Source organism: Theropithecus gelada, chromosome 3, assembly GCF_003255815.1.
Source record: "Theropithecus gelada isolate Dixy chromosome 3, Tgel_1.0, whole genome shotgun sequence".
Lineage (NCBI taxonomy): Eukaryota > Metazoa > Chordata > Mammalia > Primates > Cercopithecidae > Theropithecus > Theropithecus gelada.
Window position 1 is genome coordinate 181,468,184 of NC_037670.1, and position 21,212 is coordinate 181,489,395.

At 53.1% G+C, this 21,212-nt stretch overlaps 1 protein-coding gene across 7 annotated transcripts in view; it reads left to right on the forward strand.

Annotated features, from left to right (window-relative positions):
* The window catches only part of DNAJB6 (DnaJ heat shock protein family (Hsp40) member B6), an 84,956-nt gene that overhangs the window by 54,988 nt on the left and 8,756 nt on the right, over positions 1-21,212 (forward strand). The gene's annotated exons all lie outside the window — the stretch shown is intronic.

Below are 21,212 nucleotides of genomic sequence, written 5' to 3' on the forward strand. Positions count from 1 at the left end.
CCGCCTCCCGGGTTCGCGCCATTCTCCTGCCTCAGCCTCCCGAGTAGCTGGGACTACGGGCGCCGCCACCACGCCCGGCTAATTTTTTGTATTTTAGTAGAGACGGGGTTTCACCTTGTTAGCCAGGATGGTCTCGATCTCCTGACCTCGTGATCCGCCCGCCTCGGCCTCCCAAAGTGCAGGGATTACAGGCGTGAGCCACCGCGCCCGGCCAAGGGAATACTGATCTTGTTTTAACCACTACGGAATGAATTAGAAACATTTTTATTTGCAGAGGATTCAACAGTAATAAATAATTGGCATATTCTCTCTGTTATTGATGGGCAGCGGTGTTGAAATTTAGCCATTAGCATGTTCAGTAACAGAATGGAGGCAGATATTATTTCTGGAGGTTTTCAAGCACAAAATTAGTTGATTTGAATACTTGATTTAGTGGGGTCTAGAGGGGGCTGAATTACATAACCCACTGCTCGTATTTTTAAAGATGAAAGTATGAGATCTTACCCTTTGGGGTCTTGGTTTCAAAGCCTTTGGATATGGTATTCCTAGCTGTTCTAGGGACATGGGGGGAACTAGATGTAGGCCTTGGTACTAAAGTGTGGCCAGTGGTTGAAATGGGGTAGACCGAAGTCTTTGGCTACGTTATTTCGTCTTCCTGTTTAAAAAGAAAAGACAGAATGTCACAGCAGCTATTCCTGTGTTAGAAATCTAGACGTCACTGATTTCCAGAGACGGCAGAGTTTATGACTGGGCATCAGAAAGCCTGTCTTGGCTTCCGTGCTTTGGTCAGTATTTGCTGACTTTTGTGCAGGGTATCAGTCAGCGTTACCTAACTGTTCACTAAGGATTCGACTCTGAGCTTTGTGGCCTGGGTGAGTTGCAGACTCGGGTTGAGACCCCCGAATGCGCTTTGCCCTTTTCCCTGTACCCTGATAGGGAGAAGATTCCTGCCCTGGAGCGCAACTCCCACAGGAATGCAGGTCCTGTGAAGGCAGTAATTCTTGTCTGTCTTGCTACTGCTGTGTCCTGGCAGGTGTGCCCTGGAAGCATCTTGCTGCGGAAACCCCGATGGTGGTTGCCGTCCCACAGCCCTTGATTCAGAGATGCCCTGGACCCTGGCTGCCTGGAGAGTAGAGCAGGGCCTCACTCCCGCACCCCTCCTGCTGTGTGGCCTGCGGCCCAGCCTGCTGTTGGAAGCTTGCCATGTGGATCAGAAGGACCTGCGTCTTGGCTTACAAAGATTCTCCACTCCGGGGAGCCCTGACTAGCAAATGCCTGTGTAGTGTCGATGCCACAGTCTCGTTGGTGCACACTGCAGTTGCTAGCATAGTGTCCTTTTCTGCCCTGTTAGGTTGGTTTCTTTCTTAAACAGGGCAGCACTGTCATCCCGTTCCCCCACCTTGTCCTTCCTCTTCCCCCTAGCCGGTTACTGAACTGACTGCCGTTCAGGCACTGGTGGGAAATCACTCCTAGAACTTCCGGAACCATAGAGACTGGAGGTGTTCTGAAGGAGAGACTGGAGGTGTTCTGAAGGAGGCTTTGGTGCTGAAACATTGTTGCAGAAATGTGGGGTGGGGCCTCTTCCCCCACCCCCCCCTCACCTACGGGATGTGGTTTGCTTCCCGTGGGGTCAGCGCTGTGCTGGGAGGTCTGAGGTGACATTTTCCTCTGTCTTCCCACAGCTGCCCTGAGTTGGCAAGAAGTGCTGTGCCCAACGACAGGGTCTCATTGCTAATGGTGTGTGGGGGAGACGTGGCTCCTGAGGCCTGGAGCATTCATTCATTCATTCATTCATTCCTTTATATTATTTTACATTTTACTTAACTTTTGGACCACGTCTTGCTCTGTAACCCAGGCTGGAGTACAGTGGTGCAGTCATAGCTCTCTGTAGCCTGGAACTCCTGGGCTCAAGCATTCCTCCCACCTCAACCCCTAAGCAGTTGGGACTACAGGTGTGCGACATAATGCCTGGCTAGCTTCTTATATTTTTTAGTAGAGACGGGGTTTTCGCCATGTTGCCCAGGCTGGTCTTGAACTCTTGGGCTCGAGCGCTTCACCCCTTGGCCTCCCAGAGTGCTGGGATCACAGGCATGAGCCCCCATTCCCGGCCCAGAGCAGTTTACACTAAATGTCAGGACATTGCTGGTAGGAACAGCAGTCGGAGCAGAAGCTCGGGGTGTGGTCGTCAGGGAACTGTGGAGTTTGCAGCCTGCATGAGACACGTTTCTTTTTTTTTTTTTTGGGCGGAGTCTCGCTCTGTTGCCCAGATTGGAGTGCAGTGGCGCCATCTCGCCTCACTACAAGCTCCGCCTCCTGGGTTCATGCCATTCTTCTGCCTCGGCCTCCTGAGTAGCTAGGGACCACAGGCGCCCACCACCACGCCCGGCTAATTTTTTTGTGTTTTTAGTAGAGACGGGGTTTCACCATGTTAGCCAGGATGGTCTCGATCTCCTGGCCTCATGATCCGCCCGTCTCGGCCTCCCAAAGTGCTGGGATTACAGGCGTGAGCCACTGCGCCCGGCCTGCAAGACACGTTTCTTACATGCATTTCCGCCAAATTGAGAACTTTGCTGCTCGTCAGCTCTAGGCCAAATAACCTCTTACCCAAAACTTCCAGGGCTGCTTTACGTAATGCCAGGTCTCTGAGAAAGTCAAATCCAGAACTCGAACGAGAAACTATTTTCCACGAGTCTTTTCAGCCGTGTCTTTCAATGTCCATGGGTCAACGGTCCCGGCACAGATGAATTGGCACTGGGCACAGTCTCCCACAGTGGCTGCTGGGGGCTGAGCCTTCCCTGCCAGTCCCTGACAAGCAGGAAAGACAAGTTCCCCTAGTTGGGGTCTGTGCCCAGCATGAGTGATCTATCTAGTGAGTGGCTGGGCACAGTTGTCCCCATCCATGGCTGATGTCTGGTGGCAGTTAGCAGCCACTGGGTCTCAGCCCAAGTCTCCTGTGGAGCCTGGCAAAGCGTTGGTATCCTTTTCCATGTAATATTTAAGGTATTTGTGTAGAGTCTTATGTACTTGTAGGAGCAGTTTGTTAAATTAGGTACCTAGAAGTTGAGCAATTGGCTTGAGAAACGTGTGCATTGAAAATTGGTAGGTTACCAGGCGCAGTGGCTCGTGCCTGTATTCCCAGCGCTCTGGGAGGCTGAGGTGGGCTGATTACTTTGAGCCCAGGAGTTTAAGACCAGCCTGGGCAACATGGTCAAACCACGTCTTTACAAAAAATAGAAAATTAGCTGGGCTTGGGGTGGCGTGCACTTGTAGTCCCAGCTACTCGGGAGGCTGAGGTGGGAGGATCAGTTGAGCCGGGGATGTGAGGCTGCAGTGAGCCGTGATTGTGCCACTGCACTCCAGCCTGGGCAACAAGGAGACCCTGTCTAAAAAAAAAAAAAAAAAAAAAGTCAAAAATGATTTCTCAGAAGGAGTCTTCTCCTATCAACAATGGATTGGGGTCTGTGTCGTCACACTTGCTAGTACTGTCAATAATTTCTAAAATCTGCATCTTGGCTATCTAGGGCAAGCATCTTGTGTTACCTGCGTGTGCCTCTTTTTCTGTGGACTTACTCTCCTGATTTTATAGGAGCCCTTTACGTACTAGTTGATTAGTCCGTGGCCTGCTGTGTTGAAAGTGTGTTTTTTTTTTCCCCCGTTTTCCTTTTGTTCATGTGACTTACTGTGTGGTAGTCTTAATTATTTACACAGACGTGTGTGTGCGCGCGTGTGCCTGTAACGAAACTGCCCCATATTTTTATTTTGTACTCCTGTGTGTGTGTACTTTTATTTACTTGGAAAGGTGGTTGTGTGGAAAACAGCCAGCTTTGTCCCAGACTTCTTGCCCGCATTGTCCACCACGTTTCTGCTGGACTCTCGTCCCATCTGGTTTCTTGCACCCTGTATGGATGGCAGTGCATCTGGAAACGCAGCTCGTTTCCAGCTCGTTTCTAGGCCAGTCTTCGTCATGCTTTCAGATGAAAGGTGCAGTCACCGTGAGGAACACCCCATGTAGATTTGGGAGAGCGTTTGACACCCGAGAGCTATGTGACAGTGTAATTTTTTTTTTCAACGTCCTGTTTTACAGACAGCTGTAAAGTGCTGTCTTAATACGTAGGTGTGCACGTTTCTTCAGTGTATCACTGCATGAAGCTGGGAATGCCCTCTGTGTGTGTTTTCTTTTCTAACTTGTTACGGAAAACCAGGAAGTCGGTACGCCTTACATTGCTTTTTATCTCATCACTTTAGTCTTGGTATTCTGATTTTATTCTATTATTTTTATTTTTTTGCGATGATGTCTTGCCATGTTGCCCAGGATGGAGTGCAGTGGTTTGATCTTGGCTCAGTGTAACCTCTGCCTCCTGGGTTCAAGCGATTCTCCTGCTTCAGCCTCCTGAGTAACTGGGATTACAGGTGCCTGCCACCACCCCCGGCTAATTTTTTTGTATTTTTAGTAGAGACAATTTCACTATTTTAGTCAGGCTGGTTTCGAACTCCTGACCTCAAGTGATCTGCCCTCCTTGGCCTCCCAGAGTGCTGGGATTACAGGTGTGAGCTACCGCGCCTTGCCTATTCTGATTTTAAAAAAGAATTGGAATATCATATTTTTTACAGTTGGAAAACTCTATAAATTTTCTCATATTTACTCCCCCTCCCCTTTTTATTTTTTTGAGACACAGTTTCGCTCTTGTTGCCCAGGCTGGAGTGCAGTGGCGCAATCTAGACTCACCGCAACCTCCACCTCCCGGGTTCAAGTAATTCTCCTGCCTCAGCCTCCCAGGTAGCTCGGATTACAGGCATGCGCCACCATGCCTGGCTTATTTTGTATTTTTAGTAGAGACAGGGTTTCTCCATGTGGGTCAGGCTGATCTCGAACTCCTGACCTCAGGTGATCCGCCTGCCTCGACCTTCCAAAGTGCTGAGATTACAGGCGTGAGCCATCGCGCCCGGCTTATTTTTCTTATTGATATAAGTATTTTTGTGTTGTTTTCCAGCAGGCTGATTTTAGTATTTTACTGTGTGATTATGTTTCTGAGAAAGATTAGTTACTGTGTTTATGACCAAAAATTCCTCTACATGGCACTGTTGGGTTCTCTTGTACCTTGATTTTACTTTGGGTTTTAGATTGTGTAGACAGAGGGTGAGGGTGAGGCTCCCGGCCCTGTGATCTTGAGGGTGAGTTGGGAGCCGTCTGTGCCCTGCCTACCCCAACACCAGGTTCAGCTGCCCGTGAAGTCATTTGTTTCTGGCACATTTCCTAGTTACTGGTATTTTGTAATCATTAAAAATGTTTTTAAACTGTGGCTAGTAATTGTACGTATTTGTGGGGCGCGTGTGTGCAGTGGGTGATGATCAGATTGGGGTGAATGGCAGAGCCACCTCAAACAGTTTATTGCTTTGTGTTGGGAACATTCGGAACCTCTCAGAAAACTGTAGTGATTTCCCAAGCTGTGGTTTGTTGAGGGGTTTTCTTTCATATCAGTTTGCTAATTTACGTGTTCACTGGAAGTGTCCGCGCGGTTTTGAGGCCTGTGATCACACGCCTTTCTCATCCTTCACGTTTGTCCGCGGCGTAAAGGCTTCCGAGTGTTCTCCTGTTGGTTTAGTTTCTCTTTCAGAAGAATAGCTTTCTGATAGAATATCTAATTATTATCCTAAGTTTTTCTTCCTATTCTTCTGGTTAGTTGTGCTTCTGCAGAATATTTATTTGCAGCATTTTTGTTCATTAATAGGAATTTTAAGAATTGCTTTTAAGTTTGACTTGTAAAACATTTTTGTTGATTTCTAAAAAAGTCACTTGTTCTTTTAAATTTCTATTTTCATTCAATGCATAACCCATATGGCATCTGTTTTTTGGAAGGAAGGGTTAAGAAACAGCAAATGTTGCCTTGTCAATTCTGTGAACTTGTATTCTACTGGGCTTTTTTCTACTTGGTTAAGAAATGCTGCTCCTGTGTATCTACCTTAAAAAAGTTTAAGTCCAGACGTGGTGGCTCACGCCTGTATTCCAGCACTTTGAGTGGCCACGTGGGTGGATCGCTTGAGCCCTGGAGATCGAGGCTTCAGTAAGTCGTGATGATGCCACTGCACTCCAGCCTGGGTAATGGAGTGAGACCCTATCTCAAAAAAAAATTGAAAATATGAATCCATCTAGAACATTTGTGTGAGGTGGCCTCACTTTTTCCTCCTCTGTGGACAGTTTGTCCTTCCTCCGTGATGACTTGTGATTTAATTTTTAATGATTTGCTTGTCTGCAGCTTTTCTGGGGAGGAACTTTCGTGGTATTAACCCATCATGAGTACGTTTCTTAAGGACGTGCGCGATTTCTCTCTCGTGAAGGAGAAGCAACACATCACAAGACCAGATTTTGTCCCCACTTCTCAGCGGAGCTTAGAACCATACAGAAAGTGGGCCAGGCGTGGCGGCTTCCGCCTGTAGTTCCAGCACTTTGGGAGGCTGAGCCGCGTGGTGGGTGGATTGCTTGAGCTCAGCCTGGGCAGCGTGGTGAGAGTCTGTCTCCGCAAAGAACAGAAAAAATTAGCCGGGTGTGGGGCCGCGTGCCTCTAGTCCCAGCTACTCAGGAGGCTAAGGTGCGAGGATCGCTTGAGCTGGTGGAGATGGAGGCTGCAGTGAGCCAGGATTGCACCACTCGGCACTCCAGCCTGGGCAACAGAGCAAGACCCTGTACCCCGGCCTGCACAAGAAAACCCGCAGAAAGCAGAGTTAGCTGTTGGTCTTCCCCACCTGGTATTACCAGGGCTGGAAGCGTACTTGAGAGCACTACGTTTTATGGGCAGCATTTTGGGAGGGGGCTGGGGAGGGTTGGTGATGGGCACATCTGGCCACTTAATGTAGTTAAAGCCGTAGCAACTGAATGAAAAGCTTTAACATGAATTCATCGTTTCCTCTGTTATTTGAGTTTTAACATTAACATATCTAGTTCTGCTTTTGTCTTTCTTTTAAAGAGAATTGCATGGGAAGCTTCTCTGCTTTTCCTACAGATGCAGGAGCATAGCTTTGGGCTCCTGAGCTCAGGCCTTCTCAGCTCTCATGAGCTTCAGGAGAGGCAGCTGGAGGTTGAATTCTGGGGTGGGCTATGCCTTCTTATGGAAGTCCCTGATGGGAAGACTGAGGAGCTCTGAGAAGAAACTAGAATGACTTGTCATTACATTTTTATGTGGAATAAGATTTAGATGTCTTTAGAAAAATAAAATTTTGTGAATGTGTGAGTCTACAAAAGTCACAACATTCATTCTACCTTTTTTTTTTTCTCTTTTTTTGAGACGGAGTCGTGCTCTGTCAGCCAGGCTGGAGTACAGTGGGGCGATCTCGGCTCACTGCAACCTCTGCCTCCCCAGTAGCTGGGATTACAGGCCTGTGCCACCACACCCGGCTAATTCTTTTTGTATTTTTAGTAGAGACAGAGTTTCACTGTGTTGGCCAGGCTGGTCTCGAACTTCTGACCTCAAGTGATCCACCTGCCTTGGCCTCCCAAAGTGCTGAGATTACAGGCTTGAGCCACTGTGCCCGGCCTTTTTTTTTTTTTTTTTTGAGACGTAGTCTTACTCTGTCACCCAGGCTGGAGTGCAGTGAAGTGAACTCTGCACTGCGACCTCCGTCTCCCGGGTTCAAGCAATTCTCATGCCTCAGCCTCCTGAATAGCTAGGACTACCGGTGTGTACCACCACGCCTGGCTAATATTTTGCATTTTTAGTAGAGATGGAGTTTCATCATGTTGCCCGGGCTGGTCTCAAAATCCTGACCTCAGGCAGTCTGCCCGCTTCAGCCTCCCAAAGTGCTGGAATTACATGCGTGAGCCACTGTGCCTGGCCCCCATGTTCCTTTTCAAGATTTATTTTAATTATTAATTATGGTGCCCTTTGTCCATCTTGATAAAAATGGGCAACAGTTAAATCCCTCCAGCGCCACAGCCTAACCAGGGAGCGGGGCAGTCTCAGGGCGATGTGTTTCTTGAGGACGCTTAGATGCCTAGGGTGCCATTTATAAAGAGTTCCTTGAATAAAAATCACACTTAGACTTTATGTAGTGGGCAGCTGGAAACAGGGAACTAAAGACTTCCTCTCTCTGCCTCCCACAAAGCCCAGGCACCCCACCCAGCACCATGCCGTCAGCCGTGGGGACAGGCAGCCCAAGGCCGCAGGCAGAGGGGCCCCAGGAGGCCTGGCCTTGTGGGGTGAGGCTGCGGTGCACCCTGGGCCCCCTCCTCTGCTCTCAGTGTGTGAGTCCACTCTCTCTGCTGCCCTCTGGGGTACTCCGTGGACCGCAGCTGTGTCCATACTAAAACATGACCAAAGGCTGTAATTTCCAGCTTTCATAGCCCTGGAAACTCTTTGTCAGGGTATTGTATATTGTGAGTTCCTGGGAAATGGGCGCAAATCAAAGGGACCCAGCTCTGGGAAGGGAGGCCACAGTGTACGCCCCGAGACTGAGAAACTTCAGACAGTCTAAGGGGTTTTTCAGGCATAAACACCCACTGCCCGCCTCCTTTTCTACATGGGAAGGCCGACCCCACAGTGCGCGTTAGTTGGTTTCCGTCTGAAAAGGGTCCCGAACCTGCCACGGGGCATGATGCCAGTGGTAGCTGAGTGTGCCTCACTCCAGGTCCTCCTGGAGTTATCCTCACACTCAGCTGAGGGATGCTGTCCACACCGCTCTCACCGATGTGGACGTGTGCACGCGGCGTGGACGTGCGTCCTTAGCTACCCCTTGAGAAGTAACCCGCGCTGCGTGCTTCCTGGGAGGTTGATGAGCTGCACTGAGGTGGTGACTCTCAGCACGTGGCCTCCACTCACACAAGCATCTGGCTTCTCCTTGAACCTGTGTTGTGCACCAGCCCCAGGAGCCACCGAAGAGTCAGACCCAGTCAGGGCCGTCCAGCCAAGGAGGGGGCGGTGTGGGTGAACGGCGTCCTGCAGTTGCTGGGCCGGAACCTCTGTATCGCTGCGGTGGTGGTTGAAGCTCTGACACGAGTGGGAATGCCGACCCCAGCAGCGCTTCGGGGAATCTTTCGGCCTTTTGTTGGCAGTGCTTCGTGAGCCTCTTATGCTGGAGGGAATCCAACCGGAGACTTTCCGCCTCATCCTCAGCCTTCGCCCGTGCTCTGATTTCCTCCTGTGTCCCCCTGTATGCTCCCGTGCCACCATCCCTCTCCCAGCTGGACCCTGGGCACGTCCCCGTGCCATCAGCCAGTGCGCTCTTGCAGTAGTTACTTCCAAACCAACCTTCACATCTTCCTTCTCTGGAGCCACCTCTTCATAAGTAGCCATGAAGGGTTAACTGTGGTACCTGTCCTTCCTCCCCACCTCTGCCCTTCCTGCTTCTCAGTTCAGCTTCTATGTCACAAGCCCATGACGTGGCTGGCAAAGCAAGTCACTCTCCTGTTTAAAACTGTTCAGGAGCCTGGGCGTGGTGGCCCACGCTATAATCCCAGCTACTCGGAAGGCCGAGGCAGAATTACTTGAACTGGGAGGCGGAGTTTGCAGTGAGCTGAGATCACGCCACTGCACTCCAGTGTGGGCAGCAGAGCGAGACTCTATCTCAAAACAAAACAAAAACCTGTTCAGCCTTCGTAGCTGCTCTGTCCTGTGTTGAAGCCAGGTTCCTAGTGTTTCCCCAGCAGACGGGGTCTGCCGTTCCAGGGCTGTTCCACGCGCCTTTGTATCTGCAGAGTGCAGACAGCACCGCCTTGCTGCGTTGTTTGAAGTCTATCCACCACTGAGCTCCCGAGGAGTGAGAGCAGGGTCTTGCTGGGTGTCCCCAGTGCCCGGCACACATTAAATGTTCGAATGAGCCAATCTTCTGATGGGCCAGGCATGCGATTTTGGTTGTTTGAACAATCTGCAGTGTGTAAGTGGTATTCCTAATTTGTGTAAGTAGGGTCTAACCCCCCAATCTCTCAAAAAAGTCAAAGAAAGGAGCAGTCTCCCCAGGGGCCTCGTGGATTGTGCGTATTTGGGAAAAGTGTTTTTATCTGCAGGAGTTTGTTTTCATCTGCGTGTTATCAGCCAGGCTCCTGCACTCCATTCAGACTCCATTTGGGGAAGAAACTGGAGCCTCCGATAAGATGGCCATGCCCGCGGCAGCTGCGGAACATTCCTCTAATAGCTTCTCGATGATTTCAGTGTGTTTTTGGCTCGGGGGGATGCTGGCAGATCTTGTTTCTGTTTTTAAATTTTATTTAACTGTGGTTACAAAACAGGATGTTTTCTGGTATATTTAGTTCCCCCAATAAAAAGAAACTTGAACCGTTGTAACCAGCCTATATTTTAGTAATTTATAAGGTTTAATATTTAATTCACGCACAGCAAGAAGCAGAAATTATACCCAAACAGTAAATTATCTATGGGCTGTAGAATTAGAAGTGACTTGTTTTTTCTATAACTAATGTGTATTGCCTTTTCAGGACAAATTGCTAAACTAAAATTGTTTAAACAATTAGTGGTAAATTTCCAAAGAAGAGTAATTAATGGTATTACATGGAAAGTTTTAAAAGGCTATATAGAGATTTTAGAAAGTGGCTTTCAGAAAGTGGTGTTGACTCTAGGAGGGTGAGACTGAATGGCAGTGAATGCCCTTTTTTGGTTTTAATTTGGGGAATTTTAGGTTAATTTGTGAGAAAGTTGAGTTGTTTTTTAAAGGATGTTTGTAGAAGTTCCACTGACAAGTTTGTTGGGGGTTCTTCGTGTGAGATCTTGCACAAGTCAGGTTACTTGACTGGAAGGTTCTGAGCAGCTTTTGCAGGGCAGGTCCATGTGGCCCCCCACTGTCCCCTGCCCCGTCTGGTGACGCTTATGCCTGGAAGCGAGGTCTTTCCCCTCCTGATGAGTAGGTGCCAGGAGAGTGACCCTGCCCCTGCTTGGTGCTAAAGACCAGCCCTCACCGCGTGAGGACATTTTGGCCAGTGGTGGTCCACGTAGACTGCGGGGGTTGTGTAAGGTTAGGACGGCATTTTCACTGCGTGTGATCCAGGTTTGCATCCTTGGTATTGAGCTACAGCTGCCTGCAGCGCTCAGTGTTGGGATGGTGGCACAGGTGTGCGGCCTAGCAGCAGTCGGCCGGGCCCTGCAGCCTGGGTGTGGAGTGGGCCGTGCCTTCTAGGCCTGAGTGCGGTGACATCACCTAACATACCCCTCTTGCTAAGCTGTGTGTGACTATGTATCTATATCTCTATCTATATTTTTTGGAGATGGAGTCTCGCTCTGTTGCCCAGGCTGGAGTGCAGTGGCACATTTGTGGCTCACTGCAACCTCCACCTCCTGGGTTCAAGGGATTCTCCTGCCTTAGCCTCTGGAGTAGCTGGGATTACAGGTGTGCGCCACCTTGCCCGGCTAATTTTTGTATTTTTAGTAGAGACGGGGTTTCACCATGTTGGCCAATCTTGAACTCCTGACCTCAGGTGATCCACCCGCCTCAGCCTCCCGAAGCGGTGGGATGACAGACGTGAGCCATCGCGCCCGGCCTGTATTTTGTCAGGAGAACATCGGCACGAGTTAAGCTTAGGATGCAGGTGTTCAAAGTTTTTGTTAGTAGGGGAAAATGCAGTGTTTTGTATCACCCAGTAAAGCCTTTGTAAAGCCAAAACATGAAGTAGATATTGATCACTGATAAGGCTTAATACAGTTGGTTTTGCCTTTTTTTGGTTTGTGAGCTGCAGTAACGGGAAGGCGAGTTCTAGGGAAGTCTGAGCATGAGGTGCTGGGATGCCCATGTCCCCGCACCTTTGTGGACACACTCGTGTGTAGGGAAGTCTGAGCATGGGGATGCCTGGGTCCCCGCACCTTTGTGGACACGCTCGTTTGTAGGGAAGTCTGAGCACAGGGATGCCTGGGTCCCCGCACCTTCGTGGACACACTCGTGTGTAGGGAAGTCTGAGCACGGGGATGCCTGGGTCCCCGCGCCTTCGTGGACACGCTCGTGTGTAGGGAAGTCTGAGCACGGGGATGCCTGGGTCCCCGCACCTTCGTGGACACGCTCGTGTGTAGGGAAGCCTGAGCATGGGGATGCCTGGGTCCCCGCACCTTTGTGGACACGCTCATGTGTAGGGAAGTCTGAGCATGGGGATGCCTGGGTCCCCGCACCTTTGTGGACACGCTCGTGGGTAGTGCACCATGATGCGTGCTCTGCAGCGGGCCTGCTGGTGGAGAGCTTTCGCTGGCACCGAGCTCTTCTCCTCGGTGTGACCATTGGCTCCGTCCTGGTCATCCTCCCGTTAGGCGTCATTCGAAAGGCGTCAAAACTTGGCAGGAGCTTCTACTGAGAAGGGGCACTTGACCCTCGGGTGGGCTGTGTTTAAGTTCTTGGTGCTGAAATTACCTTTGTCTTGCGGCCTCTGTCGCTGGTGGTCGGTGTCTCCTCAGCAGGCTCACCGCCGGGGCTGTTGCATCCGCCTGGCGTGTTGGCTGTGCGTCTGGGATGAAGCCCGGGTGGAAGTCGAGGGTGTGGATGAGGCACACAGGTCCTGAGGCAGGGCGGGAACTGGGGTGGGCGAGACATGAGTGGGTCATGGAAGGATCTTTCTGGAAGTGAGTTGGTCACTGTGAACCCTGCAGAGGGGCCCTAGGCACCAACGTTAGGTCACAAAGGCGTGGAAGGTAGGTGGTACTGGAGCCCCGACCCTGGCCAGCCCTTGGCTTGTTTCTGTGTGTGGCTGTGACCCTTGACTCTGGATTTCTAGGAAGCCGAAAAGGTTTGATGACCTCTGTCTGTCTTAAAGGGGGAGGTGAGGTAAAACCACTCCTGAGAGGGACTTACCCGCTGTGGCCCCGCCCTGTGCAGAAGCCCCGGGTTTTGATGGTGCCGGCAGCCACGGGCCTCCTCGCCTCTGATTGCTCTGGCCCACCCCGAGCCCCTCACCTCCTGCAGGGCTTACTGTGACCTGGGCTGCTCCTCCTGTATCAAAGGATTGCTGGCAGTCAGAGCTCTTCAGTCGCATACATGATTTATATAACTTATATTTCTTTCTTTTTTTGAGAAGGAGTTTCACTCTGTTGCCCGGCCTGGAGCGCAACGGTGCCATCTTGGCTCACCGCTACCTCTGCCTCCTGGGTTCACGTGATTCTCCTGCCTCAACCTCCCGAGTAGCTGGGATTACAGGCGTGCACCACCACGCCTGGCTAATTTTGTATTTTTAGTAGAGACTGGGTTTCTCCATGTTAGTCAGACTGGTCTTGAACTCCTGACCTCCGGTGATCTGCCCGCCTCGGCCTCCCAAAGTGCTGGGATTACAGACGTGAGCCGCTGTGCTCAACCAACCTAATTTATATTTCTTAAGGAATGGAAAGAGCACAGAGACCTGTTCATATGGTGGATGTAGCAGTTTTTAAAAGCGAATGTAGATTTGAAGTCACGACGTCTGTGTGTGAGTTTTTGGGGACACGGTTCAGCCTATAACAGGGGAAGTAAATCAGGTATAAAAATGTGTCAAGGTGAGTGGAACTAAGGGGAGAGAGCTGTGACGTGAAGCATCACGCAATAAAGAAATTCCTGCCTATTAGAAACAGAGGTGGGAAGGGGACTGAGTATGCCCTGACCTCTGCAGCAGTGGCCCTCCTGCCGCTGTCTCCATGCACCCCTCCCAGACCTTTCCAGTTCCCCAGCAGCAGGCCGGCGCCCCGCCTGCCTTCTCTGTTCCAGAGGCCGGCTCTTCCTGGATGTGGACCCTCTCAGAATGGTTGGAGCCCGGAGCCCACAGGCTGCTCATCTTAGCAGAAGCCTTGAGGGCTCCTTTCCCTCGGCCGCTGTGACGGACGGAGCCTGTCCACTCTCTGTGGCTTCCGTTCTTCAGGCTGCTGTTGTGTTGAGAGCGGTTCTGCCGCACTCAGCCTTGATAACTGGGTTTCATCCTCGTTGTATTTTCTTATAGAGATGGCGTCTCCCTATGTTGCCCAGGCTGGTCTCGAACTCGTGGGCCCACGTGATCCTCCCTGCTTGGCCTCCCAGAGTGCAGGGATCCCAGGCGGGGTCCACTCTGGCCTTGTCCTCGTTTTAAAGATGAGGGGACAGTGGAAGCACAGGGAAGGCACCTCTTCTCTGAGCTGCACCCCTTCCACGGGCACCCATGCTTCCATGGACACCCATGCTTCCAAGGGACACATGCTGCCCATGCAGTGGCGGGTGCAGCACAGTCCCACTGCTGAGTGGCTTGGCCTGCAGCGAGTCCCCCACCACCTGCCATGCTCTCCTGCTGGCCGTGGGGCGGGCATGGGGTGAAGGGGTTGCCTGTGGTGGCCACAGGGCCATGTGTGCTTTGAGTTAGGAGGCATGCTGGCCACAGCACGGGGCAGGCGTGGGGTGAAGGGGTGACCTGTGGTTGCCGCAGGGCCATGTGTGCTTTGAGCTTGGCGCTGTCACGCTACTCAGGGCATCCATCTCTATTCAGAGACAAGCACCTCCCGGGCTGGCCAGACTGCTCACACCGCCTCCACCTCCATAGGCTGAGGGAGCTGGGTCCCAGGGGAGGGTTGTGGGCGGGGCGTGGCAGGAGAAGTAGCAGTGTGTCTTGGGGGGGTCACTGTTTCTTCCATCCCATGGGCCTGCGGTGCATGGGTGGCCCTGATTTAAAACAAGGAATATGGAGCCTGTGGTTTCTTATTTAAAGGAAGCCACTGTTTGACACCTGCACTTTTCCAGGGCAGGGTAAACTGGAACGTTGTTAGAATCGGGAGCAGTCATCACCTTGGGCCACGGAGAAACTCCACGGACCCCTACTTTCTCCATCAGCCTTCTGGTCTGCCTTCGTACTGTGAACCAGGAGTATCTGAGATGGTGTCAGTCAGCGCAGGAAGTTTATTTTGCCGAGGTTGAGGACGTGCCCGTGATACAGCCTCAGGAGGCCCTGACGACAGGTGCCCGAGGTGGTCGGGGCACAGCTTGGTTTTATGCACCTCGGGGAGACATGAGGCATCCCTACACACAAGATGTACGTTCCGGAAAGGTGGGACAGCTGGAAGTGGGGTTGGGGGCTTCCGGGTCATAGGTGGATAAGACAAATCGTTGCTTTCTGTTGAGTCTCTGATCAGCCTTTCACTGAATACATAATCCACGTGTGAGAGGGGGTAGAGGAAGGGCCACGTGTGCCTTAGTCTGGCTCCGTGAAACAACAGGGCAGAGGAAGCAGTCAGATACGCGTTTGTCTTGGGGAGCAGAGGGATGACTGAGATCTGTCCTTTGTCTGCACCTGTGAAGGTGAGCTGTCCACTCACATTGCCAGGGTGAAATCCCACACAACTGCTCTAGGGGGAAGATCTTGAGCCCCACAGGGAATCTCCTTGTGCACAAATTGTGAGGGAGGTGTGTGGCCTTTGTTTTTTTTGAGACGTTGTCTCACTCCTGTTGCCCAGGCTGGAGTCCAGTGGTGCAGTCTCAGCTCGCAGCAACCTCCGCCTCCTGAGTTCACGTCAAGCGATCCTCCCAGCTCAGCCTCCTGAGTAGCTGGGACTGCAGGCGTGCACCCCTGGGCCCAGCTGTAGCCACCTTCTTTAGGAATAAAATGGGAGGCAGGTGTGCCCAACACAGTTCCCAGCTTGCTTTCTCCCTTTAGCTGAGTGATTTTGGGGTCCCGAGATTCATTGTCCTTTCACAATACCTTGTTTCCCAAATTAGCAACCAAGGAGAGCGGTTACATTTGCCCCGGGGCTTTAGGGGGAAGTGCGGCCCACCCTGTGTGGACTCCCAGCGGAACCAGAGGCTGCTCCAGAGACTACAGTGCCTTCCTGTCCACCCTGACCCAGGAGCCTCAGTGTCGAGCGAGGGGCACTGGCTGTTTCTTGAGGGTGGGAAGGAACACCTTTCAGCCTATTGTGCAGGGTTTTTTTTTAAGGCAGGATTTCTGTTACCCAGGCAGGAGTGCAGTGGTGCGATCACAGCTCACTGCAGCCTCGAACTCCTAGGCTCAAGCAATCCTCCCAGCTCAGCCCCCCGAGTAGCTGAGACTACAGGCGTACACCACTACACCTGGCTAATTTTTTCTTTTTTGTAGAGATGGGGTCTCACTATGTTGCCCAGGCTGGTCTCAAACTCTTGGGCCCAAGGGATCTTTAGCCTCCACTTTAGCCTCCCAAAGTGCTGGGACGACAGGTGTGAGCTGACACTTCCAGCCCTACTGTGCAGTTTTGTTTTTTCGTTTTCTTTTTTTGAGACAAAGTCTTAATCTGTCACTTAGGCTGGAGTGCAGTGGTGTAATCACAGCTCATTGCAGCCTTGAATCCCCTGGGCTCAAGTAATTCTCCCACCTCAGCCTCCAGAGTGGCTGGGACTGTAGGTGTGCAACAGCACACTGGGCTAATTTTTGTATTTTTTTTTTTTTGATAGAGATGGGGTCTGTCTTTTTTTGATAAGGAGTCTCGCTCTGTTGCCCAGCCTGGAGTGCAGTGGTGCAATCTCGGCTCACTGCAACCTCTGCCTCCCAGGCTCAAGCGATTCTCATGCCTCAGCCTCCTGAGTAGCTGGGACTACAGGCACATGCCACCACACCCAGCTAATTTTTACATTTTTAGTAGAGATGGGGTCATGTTGCCCAGACTGGTCTCAAACTTCTGACCTCAAGTGATCCGCCCGCCTCGGGCTCTCAAAGTGCTGGGATTATAGGCGGGAGCCACCGCGCCGGGCTGAGATGGGGTCTTTCTGTGTTGCCCAAGCTGATCTCGAAGCTAAGCTGATCTCAAACTCCTGGGCTTAGGTGATCCTCCTGCCTCAGCCTCCCAAAGTGCTGGGATGACAGGTGTGAGCCACTGCGCCAGCCTGTGCAGTGTTTTTAAAAGGATTGGTGTAACAGTTACTTGTGTGAACACATTGATGTGGTCTGGGCCCTTCGCCACACGAGAGGACTGGTGGAATCCTCAGAACTGCAGGCATGTGGAGCGCCGGAAGCAGGGTCCTTGGGTCACCGACAGGCCAGCCTTCCAGGTCCTCTCGCACGTGGGACGCAGCGATGGTAGAGATAAGAGGGTGGTGTGGCGGGGAAATCCTGAATCACACAAGGACGTGTTGTGCGATAGCTGCATGAGCTCTAGCAGGATGTTCGAGAGCATGTCCTGGGGGCGCTTTGCCGTGGGAGAGGGTGTTGCTGTGGGAAGTGTGCTGAGTTGTGTGTTCCTCGGCCCTCCGCGTGGCGCCTGCTTCCAGGCTGTGCATGAGGCTGGCTTGTCCCGTCTTGGGATGCTGGCAGGAGTGCGGGTCTGTGCATTCCCACATCTTGTGAGGCATGTTTCTCAGCATCAGCAGCCCCAGCTCCTTCCTCCTCGTGGTCCTTCCTTGTTGTGAGTGGGAGGCGGATGGGCCAGGGAGCAGGGTTGCTAAGAACACCTGCCTTACTGTCGGGGGTTCCCAGGGTTCACGCGGTGGCCCTGACAGCCCTGAACACGGAGAGCCACTGCCTGTGAGGCCCTGGGGCATCTCTGGAGAGCCTGTCATGGCATGGAGCTCACCATGCAGTCTCCTGGGACCTTGACAGACTGCACCAGGCTGCATCCTGCGCCAATGAAACCTGAACCTCGGGGCTGATCCCATTGTGGTCAGGAGGGAGATGGGATAATGCTGGGCCTGGGAGGGACTGGGAGGCCGAGTCCAAGGCAAGGGCCGTGGGGCGGTGCCTGTTCCGGTTCTCCTGCAGCCGGTCTGTCCGTCCTGCCTGCTGCGACTGCTCTCCAGCCACTTTCTCTTTTTTATTTTTCCTTGCTGGAAAGCTGTAGGAGGCAGTGGGGTGGGAAAGCTCCATCCACAGTGTAGGTGAGAACCTTGGAGGCAATGGCTTCGCCTGCCAGTGAGGTGGGGAACAGAGCCTCCAGCAGTGCCGGCGTGTAGCTGGGGCAGCTGCAGCAGGAGGACGCCCAGAGCCTTGGCCGTGAACAGATAGAACCATCGAGGCCGAGTCGGGTAGTCCTCCTGTTCAGACCAACTGTGTGTCCCTTTTGTCAGAGAGCTGATGACCCCTGCTGGCACATCTGCGTCCCAGCCGGGAGGCGGCCGCTCCCTGTCCATGCCAGCCGTGCACCGTGCCCACGGGAGGCTCAGTGTGGGGGTTTGGAGCAGCGGCGCGCTGTGTGACTCCCCAGGTGATAAGGAGGTCCTCATCTCCACCTTCGTCTTCTTTCCTCAAGTCACTTTTCCTGGCACCTCACTAACCATGAGGTTTCATGGGAACCTTGGGGAGTCCCTTGTGTGCTTGGCCTGGGGACACAGACCCTTGGGGAGTCCCTTGTGTGCTTGGCCTGGGGACACAGACCCTTGGGGAGTCCCTTGTGTGCTTGACCTGAGGACACAGAACTGTGTCTGACCGCTGGGGCCAGAAGGGTTTGCCGAGAGACCAGACCTGAGCAGCTGCTGTCTACCTGCCACGTGTGCCAGCCCCAGCCCTCCTCCAAAGTGAGTGGGGGGAGGGAGGCTTCTGGGTGTTGCCAGGACCTGGCCGGGGGCGCAGCGGCTGAGCCGTGCAGGAGAGGATAGGGATGCAGGCGTATCCGCAGGAGCCAGGCTGCCCTGTGGATGTGGCTGTGGAGCCTGCACCTTTTTCCCCCAGTCTCTCCAGGGCTGCTCTGAGCCCGCAGCTGGCCAGCTCAGCGGCCCAGGGTTAGAAGGAGTGTACCGTCCGTGCCTGTCCAGTGGCCTCAGCCTCTGAGGAGATGATGCAGGGAGCTTTGGATGCTGCAGGTGTCTTCAATATTCATTTTCAAAGTATCAGTCTTAAGTCTCAGCGGGGCCTTTTTCTAAACAGACGGTAAAAGCAGAACCTCTCCCAGAGCAGCTCCGAAGGAGGAGGCCGGACCTTGAGGGCGGGAAGCCCTGGTTGAGGCTGGACCGGAAGCCTGGCCCCCAGGTGATGCGATGGCAGCCCCGGCTGACCCACAGCGCTCTGAAAACGGGTCCTTGGACACCCGCCCAGGGGCGTGTTTTCACCTGCGGACCAGGGGTGCGGGGGACAGTGGGAGGCGGGGGTTCCCAACTGCAGCTGAGCTGGAAGTGCGTAATTTCAAGCGGCAGCGAGACTGGGCGTCCCAGAGCCAGGATGAGCCAGGATGTGTGGGGTTACCCTGCCCCCCTTTTCCCTCCCCACGGAGTGGGGCGGGTGAGCGGCTCCCGCTTGGCTCTGAAGCTCCCGGGCACTGGGGTGTGTGGCTGGGCCAGGCAGTGGGTGGCTCTTCTGGTGGCAGTCACAGAGCTCTTGCTGCATCACTGTGCCGGGGAAGACTTCACAGCTATGGATATTTAGGGTCCAGTTCAGTGTGTCACACACCAGAAACTTTAAATTTTTTTCTCAAATGTTCTACATTAGTTGGCAAAGTATCATCTTCAAAGTCATGGCGGAGTATTGGGTGTAATCCTCCTGGAGGCGGGAACGGGCTTGGCACCGGCAGGTTCTGGTTGGCCCTTTGCTGCTGTGTGTGTGGGTCCCCTCGTCTCTCCTCTCTCCCTCCAAGGTGGGACGTGGTACCCTGGGAGCAGCTGTGCTGAGTCTCTCCTTGGTGTCCAAGGGGCTGGGACGGTCCAGGGTCCACAGGTGTCACCGGGGCAGCCTGCCCCTTTGAGCATCCGTGTCAGATCTGGAAGCCATGTTGCCACACAACAGCAAGTTCGCAGCACTGTCTCCATGTGTCCCGCTCTCCTGCCAGGGTCCAGGCAGCTGGGAAACAGCCTTGGTTTGCTGAGAAGCTGCGTCCTGGGTGTCCCTGTCCCAGAGCCCTCCTCGCTCCCAGCCTGCAACTGGGGCCTGGTCAGGGGACCCTGCATGTTTCTTCCTGCCGCTGGCACGCTCAGGAAGTGCTGTGTGTGCATGACGCCCGCGTGCACGGCCTGTGTGCTGGGGGCTGTTTTCCTTCACTCACATCATAGAATCGCAGACAGCAGCCCTGCCACCTGTTCATTCTGCCCGTGAGCACACGGAGTTCCCAAGGGGAGAACTGGCCCCGGGCTAGGTGACCCCTCTCAGCTCAGCAGTTCCGCGTGATGCCGAGACATGCGTGTGTTCTCCTGGTGTAGCCATCTCAGCAGGGGCCCTGGGGTCCCCTGGCAGGATGTGCGGGCCGGTGTTGACAATGGGTGTCATAGGTGAAGGACGTGCAGGCCGGTGTTGACAATGGGTGTCATAGGTGAAGGACGTGCAGGCCGGTGTTGACAATGGGTGTCATAGGTGAAGCCTCACAGCCTGCATTTACGGTGCATGGTTAAATGGTCCCCAAAATCACATTCTGTGTTCACAGTGTGGGGAAATAGGATGGGGGTAGAAGGTGACATCTGAGGCCTGCGCCTCCTCTTGGGTTTGCTGAGTTCCAGAAACGACCGAGCCCTGTGGGCGCCGTGCTGCAGCTTTAGGGTTTTGTGAGGCTTGCCCTCCCCTCTGGGGACACGCAGGCCCCAGGTTGCGAGTTGCCCAGGTCTTGGTATTCCTTGGAGATGAATTCTGCACTTGTGTGAGGGTCTTCCTTAGGCGAGCATCACCATCGTGGTCTCCAAGGACCAGAGCCTGGCCTGAGGGGACAGCCTGAGAGCAGGTTCCTTCCTGACCTCAGAGCCAGTTGTCTCCGTTGTGGGTGATCACATTTGAGCTCCTGGGGCGGGCCCCGGGCCTGGCACTCAGCGTGGAAGTGGCCTATAGGCCAGTTTAATTGGAGAAGCTCCTGAATGTCCGTCGATCTCAGTCCGTTGCGTTTCAGGCGCGTTTCAGTGGCTGAGTGCTCCTTAGTGCTGGTGGGGAAGTGAGGGGGACGGGCCGCCTCTGGCTTAAACTCCGTGCTGTGCCACGGGAGGGGTCTGCCTTGCTTTACATCTGCGCAGGGCTCGGGGCCCGAAGTGCTGGGTGTGACACGTTTTAGACACATTTTAGAGTTTGCAGAGGGACGAGGAACCCACCAGCTATGGCCTCACACGCTTTGCTCCTGGAGCTGCCGCTGCCTCCCTCACATCCACACAGCGACTGTCACTCACACCTTCAGAGAATCACAGTGGAGATCATTCTGCGAATATTGTTTTCTTATTTTTATTCCTCGTATCCATCAGTGTTCAAAACATTTTTTCTGTATTTCTTTTTTTTTTTTTTTTTTGAGATGGAGTCTCACTGTGTCCCCCAGGCTGGAGTGCAGTGGTGCGATCTCGGCTCACTGCAAGCTCCGCCTCCCAGGTTCTCACCATTCTCCTGCCTCAGCCTCCCGAGTAGCTGGGACTACAGGTGCTGCCACCTCGGCCGGCTAATTTTTTGTATTTTT